The 20,348-nt window shown below is 36.7% G+C and overlaps 1 pseudogene; it reads left to right on the top strand.

The window, feature by feature from the left end:
- Positions 1-2,702: 2,702 nt before the first annotated feature.
- On the top strand, positions 2,703-3,581 carry LOC135232126 (olfactory receptor 4A16-like; annotated as a pseudogene).
- The last annotated feature ends 16,767 nt before the right edge of the window (positions 3,582-20,348 follow it).

A 20,348-nucleotide genomic window follows, 5' to 3' on the forward strand; every position in this document is an offset into this window, starting at 1 on the left:
ATATTACTAAACGGACAAAGATCCAGATCATTTGTTTTGATCCGATGTCTATAGTGAAACATTCAAGAACAATAATAAAAGTTATGGTTTGTTGATTCTTTATCAAGTTCCAAGCAGTGATCTAGGCGCTTTACATGCAAAAAAAGAAACACACAACCTTAAGAGATAGGTATTATTAGTATCCCCATTTTACAAATTCTGAAACTGAGCCACAAAGAGGTTTATTAAGTTGCCCAAGGTCACATAGATAGTAAGCGGTGAAGGTGGAATTCAAACACTGTTTTTCCAGAGTTCACATTATTCTTCACTGCTATGTTCTCTCTAAGGATATCCTGGGCCTTAAATAGGTACACTGAGTGAGATACTTTAACCATTATTTGGTCACTATAAAGGTCAAATCTCAACACTGGCTAGCATTTTTAAAGTCATAGTGATGAGCTTGGAGATTGTTGTTTAATTATAAATATATAAATAGAAGTATCCAGCAGAATCAAATTAGGTGGGTTTTCACTGAAAGTATCATAGACAGTCGAACTAGGAAGGATTCCAAGATTATCTAATTTAATCCTTTTATTTTCCAGTGAGTAAATTGAGACAGACTTGTGACTAAATTTAGAAAATGACTACAACTCATACTTTCTTATGCTGAGTTTGGACTTTTCCTTTGAATATGCTCCTTTTTGAAATCTGGGCATTGAAGTTCTAATTTTGACCACTCTCAGTGCCTAAGAAGCATATATATAAAATGCTGTTCCATTGTCTTCTACCTATCTTTACAGTGTCTGTTTTCTCCCCCAGTCACTACCCAGCTCACCCCCAATTGGTTTGAAAATACTGGCTGCTAAAGTACTAGTTGGTAACTTCAGTTCAAAATATAGATCATATTGCAAGGGTACTCATCACAAATACTACCAACGTAAAGTAACAATTCTATGCCAATATAAATCCGATTTGGCCAAGAGATTTGGTTGCTATGCAACTAGGCGGCACTTGTTTTCTAAAGGGAGATTAAGTTTCTATCTGGTGGATGGGGGGGTTTGGGGAAAGGTCCAATCACATCGCTGGAAACAAGGTTGCTAGGCAATCATTTAAGGTTGCAGTCAACTTGGAAAGGAGTGCAGCTGTTACCCCCCGCCCCCCAAACTAATTCCAACTCAAGTAGAGGTTGGTAGGCAACACTTAATGGATGTTTTCTGGGAGAGGGCCCAGAAACTGACCAAAGACATAAATACATTCCAGGTGGATTAAAAATCTGAATAAATGAAACCATGAAAACATACGAAGTAAAGCAGAAGCACACTGTGTAATCTTGAAAACTGGAAAAGAGTTTCATGGCAGGTGTCATGGACTGAACTGTGTCCCCCAAAAATACCTGTCGATTTAGCTGGGCCATAAGTCTCAGTATTGTGTGATTGTCCACCATTTTATGTGATTTTCTTATGCGTTGTAAATCCTATCACTATGATGTAATATAAAATGGATTAGCAACATGGAAATGTGTTAATAGTTGTAGGATAGGCAAAGAGGAAATGGAAAGCATTATGGACCCTTAAGAAGAGACCAAGAATCTATGTCCAAATAATTGCTACAGGGAATTTTGTGCTAAATAATTGATACATTTCAAATTCCAGCCTCTTCAAATTTAAGGATTCATGAAGACTGGACAACCTTTGAGGCAAGAGGGACTGAGCTTCTAATAGTGGAACATCATAATATTTAGTGAGATATTCCTGAAGAGGGGTTAATTTTGTTGCTATATAGATCATATTGTAAAGGTACTCACCACAAATAGTACCAACTCTAAGTACTGATTCTATGTAAATTTATTTCTTTAGAGTTTATCTTCACCACCAGAGAATAAGTTTCTTGAGAGCAGAAATAGTTTCCTTCGTTGTCATTGCTGACTTCAGTGCCAAGCACTGTCATATTCTAAAAAAGGATTAACTGTTCGGTCTCTGACTGTTCTTCTCTATAGAAGATCCACTAACATTTAGAGATTAAAAAAAAAACCAGTGTCGTTGAGTCGATTCTGACTCACAGCGACCCCATAGGACAGAGTAGAACTGCCCCATAGAGTTTCCAAGGGTCGCCTGGTGGATTCAAACTGCTGGTGGATTCAAACTGCTGAACCTCTAGTTAGCAGCTGTAGCACTTAACCACTATGCCACCAGGGTTTCCACATTTAGAGATAGAACCTCTTATTTGTAGGTCCAATCCAGTCATCTGAGAAGTAGAATTGTTGAGGGAATTGGGATATTTGGAAGAGAAACCCAGTAAAAACAAACCTAGTGCTGTCGAGTCAATTCCGACTCATAGAGACCCTATAAGACAGAGTAGAACTGCCCCACAGAGTTTCCAAAGAGCACCTGGCAGATTCGAACTGCCAACCCTTTGGTTAGCAGCTGTAGTACTTAACCACTACGGCACCCAGTAGACATTTCTAAATGTTTATTAAGTACAAGCCACTGTAGAGGATTAATAGTGAAGAAGTGTTCCATTACCTAATGGATATACTAATAATTGTGCTCATGATTTCATTACAGGTCTTGTTCTACTCAGCTCCCATCTCTGAAACAGGTCTTGTAGAAGAGTAATTGGGACACAGTAACAATGTAACAGATTTTGTCCTCCTGGGACTCACTCAGGATTCTGAGGGCCAAAAAGCGTTTTTTGTCATGTTTTTGCTCATCTACATTGTAATGATGGTGGGCAACTTGCTCATTGTCATGACTGCTGTTGTCAGCCCCTCCCTGGACTCTCTCATGTACTTCTGCATTGTCTATCTGTCACTCATGGATGCTGTTTTTTCCACTGCTGTTTCCCCTAAAATGATTGTAGGCTTACTCTATGATAAAAAGACTATTTCCTTCTCAGCTTGCATGGGCCAGCACTTTATAGAACATTTATTTGGTGGTGCTGAGGTCTTTCTTCTGGTGGCAATGGCCTATGACTGCTATGTTGCCATCTGTAAGCCACTGCATTACTTGATCATCATGAATCAACGGGTTTGCATTCTGTTGCTGGTGGTGGCCTGGGTTGGAGGTTTTTTGCACTCTGTGGTTCAACTTCTCTTTGTGTACAGCCTCCCATTCTGTGGGCCCAAGGTCATTGATCACTTCATCTGTGACATGTACCCGTTGTTGGAACTTGCTTGCTCTGACACCTATTTTATAGGGCTCACTGTTGTTGCCAATGGTGGAGCCATCTGTATGGTAATTTTTATCCTTCTACTAATCTCCTAGGGGGTCATCCTAAGCTCCCTGAAGACTCACAGTCAGGAAGGGAGGTGCAAAGCCCTGTCTACCTGCAGCTCTCACATCACAGTAGTTGTCCTCTTTTTTGTTCCCTCTATTTTCATGTATGTTAGACCTGTTTCCAACTTTCCCGTTGACAAATCTATGACCGCAGTCTTTACAGTTATCACTCCAATGTTGAATCCTCTGATATACAGCTTGAGAAATTCTGAGATGAAAAATGCTATGGAAAAAATCTGGAATAGAAAATTAACCACAGGTAGACTAAGAATATGCTTCCACAATGAAAATATTATTGCTAATGCTAAAGCAAGAAATAGGAAATAAATTATCACAATGACTGCTTTAGTCAGTTCTATGGATTCTCTAGTTATACTTCTCTTTATTGATACAAAGGCATAGAAAATATAGAATAAATTATTCTTCTAGTTTGGAATTAGGCTAGTAGAGACATTCTGGAGGCTGGATAAAAGGCATAGGTATTTTTCTTCTTATAAACAAAAATAAAACTAAGCTCACATTGTAAATTTATTTTTCTGATTATATACTGAAACAGGACTTAGAAGAATTTTTTTTCTTTCTCTTTTAAAAAGAGTAAAACAAGTTACTATAGAAATTTTTCTATCATTGAATTTAATGAGAAAACATTTTGGCTAACACTTAGAACAAATTTCTGAGGCCAAGAGAGTGATGTAAAATTTTACTGTTCATTATTCTCTTAGCACAACAGCTTTTTTTAGCTGTACTTTGCATTTTGTGTTTAAAATTACTTCTGTTCCTCTGGCCAATGTCCATGTATTTTTAATTCTGCATATTTAAGTGGGACATGATATTGTGTTTTGTTTGAGACACCATGAGTGAGTAATTTTGATAGATGGGATGTGGTTGATGAAGAAAACTCATTCTACTTCTTGATTAGAGGACAGATACTATTTCAATTTGGATTTGAAAATCACAATCTAAGTTATAAACATATTTTATACATTCCTCATTAGTTATTATGTGCATTTTTTTTGCAGTTCTTAAAAGAGTAGGTAGAGCTTCTGATTTTATCTCCATAAAATTGAAAATATGGAAAGAAATGTGTTATGTCACATAAACAGCATGTTCCCTAAAAGTTATATTAAACTTAAATGCTTTTTACATAAAGACTTAGTAATGATTTGTTCTGGTAAAAGCAAAATTTTGTTTTTTCAACTTTACGTAAAAAAATAAGTTTTTCTCAGTCTACAGCCCATCCAGGGACATCCCAAAGCCAGAAAGCAGGAAGAATTTTCTCAGTGTAACATGGATCTTTATCTATGCTTAACAAGAGTTTACTTTTCTAACTAAAAGAAAGATTTTAGAATTTTTCTTATTTTTAAAATTTAGTGTGTAATTTTTCATGTGTATCCAACAACATATGCAACTGTTTGTAAATCTTGTAGCCTCTTACCTAGAATATTATCAATATCATTGAAACTGCCTGATTTCACTTCTCTGATGCCATTTCTGCACCTCTTCTCAGAAGTAATTCAATTCCTAGTTTTTTAATCATAGTTAAAAATAGTTTAACTATGAATGTATATATCCTTCATGTATATTTAGATTTCTTATTCCTTACTTTTATTAATATTACTTTATGTAGCTCATAGTTTTCTGAATCTTAACTTTTATCACTCAATGTTTACTATTTAATATTTGATTATATATCTGCATGTCGCTCTTGTCCAATTATTTTTCCTGCTACATATTATTTCATTGTTTGTATTTACCATAGGTTATGTATCCATCCCTGGTCAGTGCTCGTACAGATTGTTTCCAGTTATTGTTATCATAAGCAGTGTCATTGTGGATATTCTAAAAGAAATTATTTTGTGTTAAATAGGGTATTTACATGTTCACTTTTACAGATGGTTGCAATTTTTTCCTGAAATGGTATCATCAGTTATACTCCTGCCACCAGAGTTGAACAGTTCCATTTCTTTATATACTTACCAACACCAGATATTGTAGATGCTTGATATTTTGGTCATTCAATGGGTATAAAACTGTGATTTCACTGTGGTTTTAATTTGCATTTCTTATTTCTATTGAAGTTGAGCATGTTTTCATGTTTATTAGATGTCACTGTGTTCCCCTCTTCTATGACATGTATAGTATATTCTTGCCTTTTGCCAGTTTTTCAATTGGATTGTCTTTCTGTTATTAAATTGTTTATGTATCCTGTGTACTAATTCTTAAATTTCATTTAAAAGTAGTACAAAACTCTTTTCCCTGTTTGTGTTTTTTTTTTTTTTTTACACTTTTATAATTTCATTTGAAAATACTTCTTAATGTAGTTAAATTTCTCAGTCTTTATGTATTGGGTTAACACTTCTATGTCTTACTTAAGATGTCCTCTAATATAAAACCAAAACTTGTTGGGGTTGAGTAGATTCGGACTCATAGCAACCCTATAGGACAAAGTAGAACTGCCCCCATATGGTTTCCAAGGAGTAACTGGTAGATTTGAACTGCCAACCTTTTGGTTTGTTGGCAAACTCTTAACTATTGTACCACGAGGGCTCCATCCTCTATTACAAGGACATGAAAACATTCTATATTGTCTTCTAAAGATTTCAAAATTTTGAATTTTTAATATCTGATTTAAATCTACTGAATATTTTATTTTTATAGCTAAACATGACATCAGCACAGTAATCTATTCTTTCTGCCTTTTTCATCAGCATAAAATCCCCAAATAAAAATGGGACTAATTCCATTTAAATGTAATGGAAGAACAGCTGTGTTCATTGGCAGACACATTTCTTTCTTATCAACTAGGGCTTCCATAGCCAGCTCAAAATTTTGAATACACAAAGCAGAAATACTTTAAGTGCTTTATTATGAATATTAGACATAATAGTGACAAGAGCCACTCTGACCTCTCTGTTTTGTTCACAAGCTTTTTATTCTGGCTACAGGAGAGATGGTCTTGGTTTCAGTATATACCACATTCTGTAGGATAACATACCAATGCTATTTTTGTTGTCTTTTGTTTTCCAGGCAGCACTATCATAGAGTATTCAGAACCAAATCCATAATTTTATCATGTCTCATGGGTAATGGGAGCATTAGTAAGACCAGTAAAGTTCACACATATTAGTAGATTGCTTTGCTGTGAAATGTATTTCTTGGTCATAGATAATCTTTGGTGAGACTTCATGGCAATGAATAAAAAGTTTCTTGCAAATCTACATACAGCAATGCTAAAAAGAGAACATTATCTGTTCCTTGAAGACAAATCACTGCCTCTTTCATGATTGACTGGGTCTAATATAATAATAATAACAACCACTTGTCTGTCAGCTTGTTGTACTGTCATGGCTCACGTGTTGCTGTGATGGTGAAAAATATGCCATCAGTATTTCAAATACCAGCAAGGTCACCCATGGCTGACAAGTTTCAGCAGAGCTTCCAGACTAAGACAGACTAGGAGGAAGAACCTGGCAATCTACTTCCAAAAAAAAAAAAAAATCGACCAGTGAAAACCTTATGAATAGCAATGGAACATTGTCTGAAGTAGTGCTGGATGATGAGATCCTCAGGTTGGAAGGCTCTTAACATACAACTGGGGAAGAGCTGTCTCCTCCAAGTACAGCTGACTTTAATGACATACATGGAGTCAAGTTTTCAGGACCTTCATCTGCTGATGTGGCACAACTCAAAATGAGAAGAAACAGCTGCAAGCATCCCTTAGTAATGAGAACATGGAATGTATGAAGAATGAATCGAGGAAAACTGGAAATTCTCAAAAATGAAATGGAACATTTGAAGATTGATATCCTAGGCATTGGTGAGCTGAAATGGACTGGTGTTGGCCATTTTGAATCAGACAATCATATGGTCTACTATGCCCAGAATGACAAGTTGAAGGGAAATGGCATCACATTCACTGTCAAAAAGAACATTTCAAGATCTATCTATCCTGAAGTACAATGTTGTCAGTGATAGGGTAATAGTGATACACCTAAAAGGAAGACTAGCTAATACAACTATTATTCACATTTACACACAAACCACTAATGCCAAAGATCAAGAAATTGAAGATTCAGACTTCTGCAGTCTGAAATTGATCAAACATGTAATCAAGATGCATTGATAACTTTTGGTGATTGGGATGCAAAAGTTGGAAACAAGAAAGAGCAAACAGTAATTGGAAAATATGGTCTTGGTCATAGAAATGATGTTAGAGATTGCAAGATAGAATTCTGTAAGACCAATGGCTTATTCATTGGAAACACCTTTTTTTAAACAACATAAACGGTGACTATACAGGTGGACTTTACCAGATGGAATACACAGGAATCAAATTGGCTACATCTGTGGAGTGAGACAATGAAGAAGCTCAATATCATCAGTCAGAACAAGGACAGTGGCTGACTGAGGAACAGACCATCAATCAGTCATGTGTAAATTCAAATTGAAGCAGAAGAAAATTGAAACAAGCCCATGAGAGCCAAAGTACAACCTTGAGTATATCCCACCTGAATTTAGAGACTATTTCTCAACACTAGATTTGATGCACTGAACACTAACGACCAAAGACTAGATGAGTTGTGGAATGACATCAAGGACATCATACATGAAGAAAGCAAAAGGTCACTAAAAAATGGTAAAGGAAGAAAACACGAAAATGTATGTCAGAAGAGGCCCTGAAATTTCCTCTTGAAGTCAGAATACCTAATGTATATGGGACAAATTATGAAGAAAAAGAGCTGAACAGAAGAGTTCAAAGGATGGATTGAGAAGGCAAAGTATTATGATGAAATGTGTAAAAACCTGCAAATAGAAAACCAAAAAGGAAGAACATGCTTAGCATTTCCCAAGCTGAAAAAAAAAAAATTAAGCCTTGATTTGCAATATTGAAGAAATCTATGGGAAAAATATTAAACAATGCTGGCAGCATCTAAAGAAGATGGATGGACAGGAGAAAGATGTGGCAGTCTGCTTCCGTAAAGATTATAGCCTTGGAAACCCTATAGGGCAGTTCTACTCTCTCCTATAGGGCCACTATGATTTCGAATTGACTCCATGGCAATAGGTTTTTTTTTTCTTTTTCTTTTTTTATTTTACTAAATAAGGAGTCCTGGTGCTGCAACATTTAAGCACTAGGCTGCTAATCGGTAGGTTGGTGGTTGGAGCCCATCCACTGGCTCTGCAGGGGAAAGACCTGTCTCAAACCGCTTCTGTAAAGATTACAGCCTAGGTTAGGAGCAATGAGTTTGTGACAATTGTGGAGGAAAAACTCACAAAAAGAGGAGAAGAATGGTTGCACAACACAAAGAATATAACAAATGTAACTGAATTGTACATGTAAAAAATGTTGAATCAGTGTATATTCTGCTGTGTATATTATCAACAACAACAAAACAAAATAAACTACTGAAAAAAGAAGATGGAAGGAAAACAGTCATTGTACTAAAAGAATTGGTGAAGTTCAACCATTTCAGCAGATAGCGTATAAACAAGAACTGATGGTACTGAAGGAAGAAAGCTAAGTTGTGCTGAAGGCATTGGTGAAAAACAAGCCTCCAGGAATTGATGGAATACCAGTTGAGATGTATCAACAAATGGATGCAACCCTGGAAATTATTCACAACTTCAATCTTTTCTCCATTTATCATGATGTTACTTATTGGTCCATATGTGAGGATTTTTGTTTTCTTTCTGTTGAGGGGTAATCCATACGGAAACCCCGGTGCCGTAGTGGTTAAGTGCGATGGCTGCTAACCAAGAGGTCGGCGGTTCGAATCTGCCGGGTGCTCCTTGGAAACTCTATCGGGCAGTTCTACCCTGTCCTATAGGGTGGCTATGAGTCAGAATCGACTTTAAGGCAGTGGGTTTGTTTGTTTGTGTGGGTAATCCATACTGAAGGCTGTGGCCTTTGATCTTCATCAGTAAGTTCTTCAAGTCCTCTTCGCTTTCAGCAAGCAAGGTTGTGTAATCTGCATAATGTAGGTTGGTTTCTGGTTATAATATAGAGCTCATAAAATGAAATAAACGATATATAATGTTAAATTCAGTATTTTGAAGGACATTCTGGAGAAAGCCTTCTTATTGTCAGCAGATCGTGTCACAGAAGTAGCCACTCACATATAGAACTCAGCTTTAATACCAAAGTCTCATCATGGAGAGTGAAGCAAAAAACATAGGAAAATTATGTGGGAGACGATTCCAAGGACCCATTTTCTAAAGAACGCTTGTGTGCAAGGCTCTATGAAGGAAACATTGTTGAGTAGGGCATCAAATTCTTGGCCTACAGTTTCTGTTCTTCTCAAATTTATTATTGGCCCTTTGGTTTGCAGGCTCTGACACTGAGTTCAACATCTTCAAAAGAAAACATGAAGAATGGAAACACTGTGACTGAGTTTGTCCTCCCTGTACTCACTCAATATCCTGAAGGGGGAGAAAGTTTCATTTGTCACATTCTTACCCATCTACATTGTGAAGGTAGTGGTCAATCTGCTCATCATGGTGACAATCATAGCCAGCCAATCCCTGGGTTTCCCCATGTGTTTTTTTTCTTGCCTATTTATCATTTACATAGACTGTGTATTCTACTTCTATTGCTCCCAAAATGATCATAGACATGCTCTACTAGAAAAAAAGTTCATTTTCCTCCACGCTTACATGGCACAAGTCTTTACAGATCATTTATTTACTAGTGCTGAAGTTATTCTTCTGGTGGTGATGGCATATGACTAATATGTGGCCATCTATAAACCTCTCCATTATTTGGTGGATATGTGTTCTCATGCTGATGATAGCCTGGATTGGAGGCTTTCTACATTCTTTGGTTCAAGTCTCTTTATTTATCAGCCCCCTTTCTGTGGCCCCAAAGTCACTGACAGCTTTGTGTGTGATGTGTATTCCTTACTGAAACTTCCTTGCATGAACACCTACCTTATTAGACTTTCTGTGATAGCCAATGGAGAGGCAATTTTCACTGTGATAATCTTCATCCTACTCGTCTTCTATGGGGCCATCTTACACTCCTTGAAAACTAATTGTTTGGAAGGGAAACACCTGTGCATCTCATATAACTGTGGTCTTTTTATTCTTTATTTTCTGTACCTTCCTGTATGCAAGGCCCACATCTCCCTTCCCACTAATATATTCATGACTGTGGCTTTAGCTTTCATAATCCTATGTTGAACCATTTAATCTAACTGTAACCTGAGACACTCAGAAATGAAAAATGCTGTGGGGAAACTTTGGAGTAAAAAAATAACCTTAGTTGAAAGAGGGCTGTAGACCTCACTCAGAACAAGATATTCATTATTTCACAGAGTCAAGGAATGCTTTCACTATCAGTGATCCCAATCTTTTTTTTTTTTTAATCATTTTTGTTGGATTCTTTAGACTGTTTATTTTTAGACTTATACATAAATTATTCTTTATATGAGTAGAATTTGTTATAGCCCTTAGAGACAAAGAAAATTTCATAGGTTTAACCCCCTATATATTGACTCATACTGTGTTAATATTCCTTTGTGGACAGCAATATTTGGTTTTATTTCAAATTCTTATTTGTGAAGCATGGTGCCTTTCTGAAACATAAAAATGTGACCTAATCAAACATTTCTTTTGGTCCTAGACAGTGAGATTTTAAAATTAAAAATTAAGATTTTTAAAAAATGAATAAACCCTAAGAATCACGTGGGACTCTATCAAGAAGGATAACTTGCATGTGATTGGAGTCCCAGAACAGGGAAGGAGGACAGAAAACACAGAGAGAACAGTTGAAGATCTGATGACAGAAAACTTCCCTGGCATCATGAAAGACGAAAGGATATCTATCCAAGATGCTCATCGAACCCCATTTAAGATTGATCCAAAAAGAAAAACACCAAGACATATTATCATCAAACTTGCCAAAACCAAAGATAAAGAGAAAATTTTAAAAGCAGCCAGGGATAAAAGAAAGGTCTCCTACAAGGGAGAATCAATAAGTTCAGACTACTCAGCAGAAATCATGCAGGCAAGAAGGCAATGGGATGACATATACAGAGCACTGAAGGAGAAAAACTGCCAGTCAAGGATCATATATCCAGCAAAACTCTCTCTGAAATATGAAGGTGAAATTAAGATATTTACAGATAAACACAAGCTTAGAGAATTTGCAAAAACCAAAGCTACAAGAAATACTAAAGGAAATGGTTTGGTCAGGAAACCAATAACATCAGATACCAGCACAACACAAGGTCACAGCACAGAACATCCTGATATCAACTCAAATAGAGAAATCGCAAAAACAAATTCAGATTAACTAAAAAAAAATGCTCAAAACAGGGAATCATTGAAGTCAATATGTAAAAGATCACAATAATCAAAAAGAGGGACTAAATACAGGTGGCATAGAACTGCCATATGGAGAGGGATGCAAGGTGATATAGGACAATACAAGTTAGGTTTTTACTTAGAAAAATAGGGGTAAATATTAAGGTAACCACAAAGAGGTATAACAAATCCATAACTCAAAATAAAAATCAAGAAAAACGTAACGACTTAACAAACATGAAGTCAAATACTATGAAAATGAGGATCTCACAATTTACGAAGAAAAACGTCTCAGCACAAAACAGTAAGTGGAAAAATGACATCGTCAACAACACACATAAAAAGGCATCAAAATGACAACACTAAACACTTAAAAAAAAATTATCTATAATTACGCTGAATGTAAAAGGACTAAATGCACCAATAAAGAGACAGAGAGTCTCAGACTGCATAAAGAAACACGATCCGTCTATATGCTGCCTACAAGAGACACACCTTAGACTTAGAGACACAAACAAACTAAAACTCAAAGGATGGAAAAAAAATATATCAAGCAAACAATAAGCAAATAGAAGAGTAGCAACATTAATTTCTGACAAAATGGACTTTAAAGTTAAATCCACCACAAAGGATAAAGAAGGACACTACATAATGATAAAAGGGACAATTGACCAGGAAGATATAACCATATTAAATATTTATGCACCCAATGACAGGGCTGCAAGATACATAAATCAAATTTCAGCAGAACTGAAAAGTGAGATAGACACCTCCACAATTATAGTAGGAGACTTCAACACACCACTTTCGGAGAAGGACAGGACATCCAGTAAGAAGCTCGATAGAGACACGGAAGACCTAATTTAAGCAATCAACCAACTTGACCTCATTGCCTTATACAGAACTCTCCACCAAACTGCTGCAAAGTATACTTTTTTTTCTAGCGCACATGGAACATTCTCTAGAATAGACCACATATTAGGTCATAAAACAAACCTTTGCAGAATCCAAAACATCGAAATATTACAAAGCATCTTCTCAGACCACAAGGCCATAAAAGTGGAAATCAATAACAGAAAAACTACGGAAAAGAAATCAAATACTTGGAAACTGAAGAATACCCTCCTGAAAAAAGACTGGGTTACAGAAGACATTAAGGAGGGAATAAGGAAATTCATAGAATGCAACAAGAATGAAAATACTTCTTATCAAAACCTCTGGGACACAGCAAAAGCAGTGCTCAGAGTCCAATTTATATCGATAAATGCACACATACAAAAAGAAGAAAGAGCCAAAATCAGAGAACTGTCCCTACAACTTGAACAAATAGAAAATGAGCAACAAAAGAACCCATCAGGCACCAGAACAAAACAAATAATAAAAATTAGAGCTGAACTAAATGAATTAGAGAACAGAAAAACAATTGAAAGAATTAACAAAGTCAAAAGCTGGTTCTTCGAAAAAATTAACAAAATTGATAAACCATTGGTTAGACTGGCTAAAGAAATACAGGAAAAGAAACAAATAAGAAACGAGAAGGACCACATCACAACAGACCCAACTGAAATTAAAAGAATTGTAACAGATTATTACAAAAAATTGTATTCTAACAAATTTGAAAACCTAGAAGAAATGTATGAATTCCTGGAAAAACACTACCTACCTAAACTAACACATTCAGAAGTAGAACAACTAAATAGACCCATAACAAAAAAAGAGATTGAAACGGTAATCAAAAAACTCCCAACAAAAAAAAGCCCTGGCCCGGATGGCCATACTACAGAGTTCTACCAAACTTTCAGAGAAGAGTTAACACCACTACTTCTGAAGGTATTCCAAAGCATAGAAAATGACAGAATACTACCCAACTCATTCTATGAAGCCACCATCTCCCTGATACCAAAACCAGGTAAAGACATTACAAAAAATGAAAATTATAGACCTATATCCCTCATGAACATAGATGCAAAAATCCTCAACAAAATTCTAGCCAATAGAATCCAACAACACATCAAAAAAATAATTCACCATGATCAAGTGGGATTTATACCAGGTATGCAAGGCTGGTTTAATATCAGAAAAACCATTAATGCAATCCACCATATAAATAAAACAAGACAAAAACCACATGATCTTATCAATCGATGCAGAAAAGGCATTTGACAAAGTCCAACACTCATTAATGATAAAAATTCTCACCAAAATAGGAATTGAAGGAAAATTCCTCAACGTAATAAAGGGTTTCTATACAAAGCCAACAGCCAACATCACTCTAAATGGAGAGAGCCTGAAAGCATTTCCCTTGAGAACGGAAACCAGACAAGGATGCCCTTTATCACCGCTCTTATTCAACATTGTGCTAGAGGTCCTAGCCAGAGCAATTAGGCTAAAGAAAGAAATAAAGGGCAAATGGATTGGCAAGGAAGAAGTAAAATGATCTCTCTTTGTAGATGACATGATGTTATACACAGAAAACCCTAAGGAATCCTCCAAAAAACTACTGAAACTATTAGAAGAGTTTGACAGAGTCTCAGGTTATAAAATAAACATACAAAAATCACTTGGATTCCTCTACATCAACAAAAAGAATATCGAAGAGGAAATCACCAAATCAATACCATTCACAGTAGCCCCCAAGAAGATAAAATACTTAGGAATAAATCTTACCAAAGATGTAAAAGACCTATACAAAGAAAACTACAAAGCACTACTACAGGAAATTAAAGAGGACATACTTAAGTGGAAAAACATACCTTGCTCATGGATAGGAAGACTTAACATAGTAAAAATGTCTATTCTACCAAAAGCCATCTATACATACAATGCACTTCCGATCCAAATTCCAATGACATTTTTTAATGTGATGGAGAAACAAATCACCAACTTCATATGGAAGGGAAAGAAGCCTCGGATAAGTAAGCATTACTGAAAAAGAAGAAGAAAGTGGGAGGCCTCATTCTACCTGATTTCAGAACATACTATACAGCCACAGTAGTCAAAACAGTCTGGCACTGGTACAACGACAGACACGTAGACCAATGGAACAGAATTGAGAACCCAGATATAAATCCATCCCCATATGAGCAGCTGATATTTGACAAAGGCCCAGTGTCAGTTAATTGGGGAAAAGATAGTCTTTTTAACAAATGGTGCTGGCATAACTGGAAATCCATTAGCAAAAAAATGAAACAGGACCCATACCTCACACAATGCACAAAAACTACAAGTGGATCAAAGACCTAAACGTAAAGACTAAAACGATAAAGATCATGGAAGAAAAAACAGGGACAACCTTAGGGACCCTAATACAAGGCATAAACAGAATACAAAACATTACCAACAATGACGAAGAGAAACCAGATAACTGGGAGCTCCTAAAAATCAAACACCTATGCTCATCTAAAGACTTCACCAAAAGAGTAAAAAGAACACCTACAGACGGGGAAAGACTTTTCAGCTATGACCTCTCCGACCAGTGCCTGATCTCTAAAATCTATATGATTCTGCCGAAACTCAACCACAAAAAGACAAACAACCCAATCAAGAAGTGGGCAAAGGATATGAACACACACTACACTAAAAAAGATATTCAGGCAGCTAGCAGATACATGAGAAAATGCTCTCGATCATTAGCCATTAGAGAAATGCAAATTAAAACCACGATGAGATTCCATCTCACTCCAATGAGGCTGGCATTAATGCAAAAAAAACAAAATAATAAATGTTGGAGAGGCTGCGGAGAGATTGGAACTCTTATACACTGCTGGTGGGTATGTAAAATGGTACAACCACTTTGGAAATCTATCTGGCATTATCTTAAACAGTTAGAAATAGAACTACCATACAACCCAGAAATTCCACTCCTCGGAATATACCCTAGAGAAATAAGAGCCTTCACACAAACAGATATATGCACACCCATGTTTATTGCAGCTCTGTTTACAATAGCAAAAAGCTGGAAGCAACCAAGGTGTCCATCAACTGATGAATGGGTAAATAAATTGTGGTATATTCACACAATGGAATACTACCCATCGATAAAGAACAGTGACGAATCTGTGAAACATTTCATAACATTGAGGAACCTGGAAGGCATTATGCTGAGCGAAATGAGTCAGAGGCAAAAGGACAACTATTGTGTAAGACCACTATTATAAGATCTTGAGAAATAGTATAAACTGAGAAGAACACATACTTTCATGGTTACGAGGGGGGGAGGGAGGGAGGGTGGGAGAGGGTTTTTTACTGATTAATTAGTAGATAAGAACTGCTTTAGGTGAAGGGAAGGACAATACTCAATACATGGAAGGTCAGCTCAACTAGACTGGACTGGACCAAAAGCAAAGAAGTTTCCGGAATAAACTGAATATTTCAAAGGTCAGCGGAGCAAGGGCGGGGGTTTGGGGACTACGGCTTAAGGGGACTTCTAAGTCAATTGGCAAAATAATTCTATTATGAAAAGATTGTGCATTCCACTTTGAAATGTGGTGTCTGGGATCTTAAATGCTAATAATCGGCCATCTAAGATGCATCAATTGGTCTCAACCCACCTGGATCAAAGGAGAATGAAGAACACCAAGGTCACACGATAACTAAGAGCCCAAGAGACAGAAAGGGCCACATGAACTAGAGACTTACATCATTCTGAGACCAAAAGAACTGGATGATGCCCTGCTACAACCGACGACTGCCCTGGCAGGGAACACATCAGAGAACCCCTGAGGGAGCAGGAGATCAGTGGGATGCAGACCCCAAATTCTCACAAAAACACCGTACTTAATGGTCTGACTGAGACTAGAGGAATCCCGGCGGTTATGGTCCCCAAACCTTCAGTTGTATCAGTACAGGAACCATTCCCGAAGACAACTCAGCAGTCATGAAAGGGACTGGACAGTGGGTGGTAGAGAGATGCTGAAGAAGAGTGAGCTAATGATATCAGGTGGACACTTGAGACGGTGTTGGCATCTCCTGTCTGGAGGGGCGGTGGGAGGATAGAGAGAGTTGGAAGCTGGAAAAATTGTCAGGAAAGGAGAGACTGGAAGGTCTGACTCATCAGGGGGAGAGCAAGTGGGAGAACGGAGTAAGGTGTATATAAACTTATATGTGATGGTCTGACTTGATTTGTAAACGTTCACTTGAAGCTCAATAAAAGTTAATTTAAAAAAAAATTAAGATTTTTAAAAAAGTTAATCTAACAAAAAAATAAGTGACTTTGTCAAATTAATTAAATTTACATGGCATATGTTCATAGATGAGGATAAATTCATAAGAAATGAACTTTGTTAACTTTGCACGGTGATGAAGCAAGGATAGTCAAGTATGTACGGTCGATTTTGTGAATTGTGACTCATTTTTGAACAGAAAAGTAGTTCAACCCCATTTAGTATATCTAGTTAATCGACCTTCTCCAATAGTTGAAATACATGCTTAAAGTCATTCATATCACAGATAATTCAAAAACATTTGCAGTAGTACATCCACAGGGAACTGCCGGAAGTTCAAGGTGAATTCAGAAGAGGACACAAAATGAGGGATATCATCGCTGATGTCAGATGGATTTTGACTAAAACAAAGAACTCCAGAAGGTTGTTAACCAGTATTTTATTGACTATTGAAAGGCATTTGTGTGGATCCTAACAAATTATGGAAAACATCGCAAAGAATGGGAATTGCAGAATACTTAATTGTGCTCTTTTGGAACCTGTAAACAGACCCAGAGGCAGCTGTTTGAACAGAACAAGGGGATACGGTATGGTTTAAAATCAGGAAAGGTGTGCATCAGGGTTGTGTCCTTTCATCATACTTACGTCATCTGTACGCTGAGCAAATAATCTGAGAAACTGGACTATATGAAGAAGAACGTGGTATCTGGATAAATGGAAGATTCATCAATAATCTGAGATATGCAGATGGTATAGCCTTGCTTGCTGAAACCCTGGTGGCGTAGTGGTTAAGTGCTACAGCTGCTAACCAACAGGTCAGCAGTTTGAATCTACCAGGCACTCCTTGAAAACTCTGTGGGGCAGTAGTTCTCTGTGTATAAGGTTGCTATGAGTTGGAGTCTACTCGATGGCAATGGGTTTGGTTCTTGGTTTGGTTTTGCTGACAGCAAAGAGGACTTGAAGCACTTACTGATGAAAATCAAAGACTACACCCTTCAGTATGGATTGCATCTCTACGTATAGAAAACAAAAATTCTCACAACTGGACCAATAAGAAACATCATGATAAACGGAAGTAAGACTGAAGTTGTCAAGGATTTCATTTTGCTTGGATTCAAAATCAAGCCCTTTGGAAGCAGCAGTCAAGAAATAAAATGAAGTATTGCATTGGAAAAATCTGCTGCAAAAATCTCTTTAAAGTGTTGAAAGTAAAGATGTCACTTTGCAAACTAATGAGTGCCTGGTTGAAGCCATGATATTTTCAATCACCTCATATGCATGCAAAAGGTAGGCAACGAATAAGGAAGACTGAGGAAGAATTGATGTCTTTGAATTACGGTGTTGCTGAAAAAATTTGAAAGTACTATGAACTGCCAGAAGAATGAACAAGTCTGTCTTGGAAGAAGAACAGGCAGAGTTCTCTGGAAGGGAGGATGGCAAGACTTTGCTTCCTGTACTTTGGACATGTTTTCCAGGAGGGACCAGTCCCTAGAGAAGAACATTGTGCTTGGTAAGATAGAAGGTCAATGAAAAAGAGGAAGACAGTAGATGAAATGGATTGATACAGTGGCTGCAACAATGAGCTCAAACATAGCAACAATTGTGGGGATGGTTAAGGACTGGGCAATGTTTACTTCTGTTGTATACAGGGTCACTATGAGTTGGAACCTACTCAATGGCACCTAACAACAACAACATATCACAGAGCAGAGCTTCAGGATCTGCCTACATTAAACACTTTGAGTATACTTTTTTTTTCTTTTTAACGCAATGTTATGGATTGAATTGGGCCATCTCCAAAATAAGTACTGAAATTCTAACCCCTGTACTTGCATATATGATCCCGTTTAGAAATAGCAGTTTCATTTTGTTATGTTAATGAGGCTATACCAGTGTAGGGTGGATCTTAAGCCTTTTTTTGTCTGAGTTATTAAAAGACCAGAATATACACAGGCACACAAACCATGTGAGGATTGTTTAAAAGCCAAAGAATGTCAAGGTACCAAGGAATGCCCAGGGCTATTCAAAGCAAGGAATTCACACAGCCAGTACTTTATTTGGACTTTTAGCTTCCAGAAAAATGAGAAAATAAATTTCTTTTATTTTAAATTTAAGGCTACCTAGTTTTGGTATTTGTGTCATAGCAAATAAAAATAATACCAAACCCACTGTCTTTGAGTCAATTCTGACTTGTAGTCACCCTATAGGACAGAGTAAAGCTGCCCATAGGGTTTCCAAGGAATGCCTGGTGAATTCGAATGACCAAACTTTTAGTTAGCAGTCATAGCTCTTAACCACTATGTCACCAGCAGCATTAGGTAATTAAAACACACTGTAAATATTCAATATTTTTGAAACAGATTATTTTGTTTATGTAATGAATGCCTTTCTGATTCTCAGTAAAATGAACTATACATTCTTGTTGACTTAGGTGATAAATCACAGGTGTCTCTCTGTTTACAATTGTTCTGTAGCAGTTTGGTGCAATGGATAAGTGCTTGGCTGCTAACCGAAATTTGACGTTGTGAATCCACCAAGTGGCTTCTCAGGAAAAGACCTGGGGATCTGCTTTCATAAAAATTATAGCCAAGAAAATTCAATGGAGCAGTGGTACAGTCACGTGAGTCACCATGACTCGAAAATCAACTTGATGACACCCAATAACAACAACAATTCTGTATTACAAAGATCATTTGTTTAAGGCTCTGACCTTAGATGTTTCCCTCTTGGTAAGTGTACCCATAACATACATACTAAGGCATTAAAATTAGTGTGTGTGTGTGTGTGTGTGTGTGTGTGTGTGTTTTCCCCCCTTAATCATTTTCTGAATTTATAATTGGATTTTCTTATGGCACTTAGAGATATTAATACCTCCATTTATTGAACAAATATTGAATAAATCCCAATCATGTAGTCACATTTACTCTTCAGCAAAGGAAATAAAAACTTCTGTAGAACTTTTAATAACGAATAAATCCAGTGCACGAAATTAAAAACTTACATAATCATTGGAGGGGTTGGAGGAGCTGACTTTTAGATTTGTGGATTCGGAAAGAAAATCCACTGCAACTACTTCTGAAAATACTTCCCTGTTCAGAGTTTAAAAAGATAATTTACTTCAAAAGTTTTAAGGCTTTACTTTTTCACATTTACCTCTTTAATCCATATAGAGCTTGAATTTTAAGGTAGTGTTTGAAGTGGAAATATGGTTAAGGATAACTAGATTTTTCCAGCACCATTTATTGAATACCCATTTCATTTCCTACTATGCTGAAATGTCATCATTTTTATATATAAAATATCTACAGATCCATTGTTCTGTTTCTTGAATTTCTATTTTCTTCAATTTGTCTATCCGTGAGCCAATACTATAGTGTTTAATTACTGTATTGTTTCAGATAGATACTATAGTTGTATAACAAATTGCTCCAATATTTAGTTGCTGAAAACAACAACAATCACTTTATTTCCAGATGGTTTCTCTAGGTCATGAATACGGTTCATGGTTTCTCATGAGGCTAAAATCAGAGGTGATTGGGGATGAGGTCATCTAACAGTTTTCTTTATCATATATCTGGTACCTGGTCTTGAAAGTCTTGAACAGTGATGGCTGAAATAACTGGCACTG

Source organism: Loxodonta africana, chromosome 7 (genome assembly GCF_030014295.1).
Source record: "Loxodonta africana isolate mLoxAfr1 chromosome 7, mLoxAfr1.hap2, whole genome shotgun sequence".
Taxonomy (NCBI): domain Eukaryota; kingdom Metazoa; phylum Chordata; class Mammalia; order Proboscidea; family Elephantidae; genus Loxodonta; species Loxodonta africana.